The sequence below is a fragment of the Stegastes partitus genome, unplaced genomic scaffold (genome assembly GCF_000690725.1).
Source record: "Stegastes partitus isolate 25-593 unplaced genomic scaffold, Stegastes_partitus-1.0.2 Scaffold1917, whole genome shotgun sequence".
Classification (NCBI taxonomy): Eukaryota; Metazoa; Chordata; class Actinopteri; family Pomacentridae; genus Stegastes; species Stegastes partitus.
Window position 1 is genome coordinate 50,666 of NW_007579648.1, and position 2,616 is coordinate 53,281.

The 2,616-nt window shown below is 41.5% G+C and overlaps 1 protein-coding gene across 2 annotated transcripts in view; it reads right to left on the reverse strand.

The window, feature by feature from the left end:
• pals1a (protein associated with LIN7 1, MAGUK p55 family member a) overlaps window positions 1-1,751 on the reverse strand; it is a 27,232-nt gene extending 25,481 nt beyond the window's left edge. For both annotated transcript variants that reach the window (XM_008302987.1, XM_008302986.1), the window contains exon 1: window positions 1,553-1,751. The gene's annotated coding sequence lies outside the window, so the exon portion shown is untranslated. The remainder of the gene's footprint in view (window positions 1-1,552) is intronic.
• Window positions 1,752-2,616: the final 865 nt, after the last annotated feature.

Sequence of the window (2,616 nt, forward strand, 5' to 3'; positions counted from 1 at the left end):
ATAAGATATCGTGGTGTCACTCCTAATTTACTATTCTTACCTTCATCAAACAAGACAGGTGAGATATCTCAGTCAGTGACACCAAGATACTTAATATTATCGTGAAATTCTTCCCAATAAGCATCTTGCCTAAAGGTGCATCAGTGGTGTTCACTCAAGAAACAGTGTTAACTTGCCCTACACACACCATATAAGCTGGGTGCATTTGCTGCTAAACCATGACAGTGTGTGTTAGGGGAAACTGCCAATGCAGCGCAGCCTTATCACCAGACAGCCTCGGGCACTAAGCATGACAGTGCAAAGGGAGAACGACTCTGTCATTAGGTGATTTCGATGATGGTACCGTTCAAGAACAAACACCTTGTGACTGATAATTATAGATAGTCCTTAGGTAATGTGTTGTCCTTAGTCTCCCTCCCTCACATCATCGTGTCTGTATCGCTGCAGTTTCACCCTACTCGTTTGCATATTAGCTCAAATGTTTGTGTGTGAGAAACACAACATCGGCTTTTCACCTTAAATCGTAAAGATACTTTACAGAAAACAGTCAACAGCTAGGTGATACTACCATCCCGACTAATCTGGGGATTTAAAACACAGGAAAGCATTAAGAATTAAAGCAGTGATAAGTCACTCAACATACTCTGGACATTAACACCTCCTTCAATACTGGTGTAATCAGTATGTTGGCAGAGGCCGATACATACCGTTCTCTTTGGAGATAAGATCGAAGGTTACTGCATTCACAAAATATGGCTGTTGCATATTTGCTCTTTGACAACATCGATACACAGCAGGTAAGACCAAAGTTAAGGCTTCATTTCTCAGAGGCAGCTCATTCAGGTTACACAGGATTATCCGTACAACTGTTCTGATAACCACAGAGACCACCCTCAATTTGAAATTCAACATCCAGTAGTGTGGAAACCCACTTTTTCTTTACGTTTTTACAGCAGGCAGAAACTGTCTGGATAGGTAGTAGAAAATCTAACATCCTACGTAACAGCAGTGTTCTTTTAGTAGGAAACGTATTTACGCAAAGTATGGTTTAAAATATTGTAACATTAGCCAGGAGAACGAGGTGAAAACTGTACACTAATACAGCACAAAAATAATTAAACACAGTCCCCTGGTGCAAATATTAACACAAACTCAGTATGTAATTTTATCTTACATTGTACGTCGGAGTTACTTTTTGTATTTCACAGGCAGGGTGGAGTGACAGCTAGCTAACTTAACGCTAGCTAGAAAGAAATTGCAGTTTTGGTCAGCCACCTACTATCAAAGTAACCCATGAGTAGCTGTGAGCTAAAGGCTAGCCACTTCTCTTAGTTTTCGGCAGAAACAGAGCCCCTATCGCTGATATGAACCTTTGGTGTCAGGTTAGCGCGCAGCCACCGTGACTGAACGGCAGTTTACTTGCCAAACAGGGGTTTATTTTACTTACTAGTCTCATGCTAATGTTAGGAGCTAACTGCTAGCTGGCTCCTTCCTGCGGCACCTGTTGATAACAAAGCCACTTCAGCCCGGAGCGAAAACACTGAGTACTCACCTCCGTTTCTGAGCCGTCCACGTACTCCTCTCAGCTGCTAAATCCAATTGGAGATTCGTACTAAAAAAAAATATCAGTTTTATTCCAACCAGTTGGTAAATCGTGCTGTATGTTTCTAATTCACAGTTTCAGTGTCCAGACTTGTTGGTCGTTTATCGGACAGAGAAGCAGAGACCTCTCCCTCCTCCTCCTCCTCCTCTCAGACTGTCATTTCCAACTGCAGACAGGGGGGCGGAGACTCCAGGCCACCAACGACATAAAACAAGGACGCAGATTGGACGCAGCGATGAAAGGAATCTGGTCTGAGCCAATCAGACACGTTGCTACATGGACGGCTGCACGTGAACGTTAAACAGCGCAAATATACTATTACTGCTTTGTTGTTGGATAACACGTAGGCCCATTAATCTTTCACATCTATGTATTAATGTCTACAGCTGTGAGCAAAAGTTGTAAAGACCATGTATGTCATGGCAGTCTTTACTCTTTAAAACACATGCATCCTGGTCACAAAAATTAATCATGCATTTTGGTTCTTCCATAAATTTATCATTGGTCTTCTGGAAATATGACAAAATCTGCTGTCAGAAATAAACATACAGCAGTGGTAATATTTGGTTAAATGTCTCTTGGCCATTTTCATCTCAACTAGTTGCTTTTGGTAGCCGTCAACAAGCTTCTTGTTGCATCATTGACCAGCGTTCTTCACAGAGTTGGTGCAGTTCAACCTAATTTGTTGGTTTTCTGACAAAGACTTGTTTCTTCAGTACAAATGGTGTTAATGGTGTTTAAGTCAGAATTTTGGATAGACCAGTTTAAAACCTTAATTTCAACCTGAGTTAGCCATTTAAAAACAACAACAACAACAAAAAAAAACACTTTTGTGTTTGGGGTCATGGTCTTGATGGACCTCAACTCAACTGAGTAAAGATCCAACCTGATGATTTTAGATTTCCTGAAGAATGTGGAGGTAATCCTTCTTTTTCAGTTTACTGGGTGTGAAGCACCAGTTCCACTGGCAGCAGAACAGCTCCAGACCATAATACTACCACCACCATGCTTGA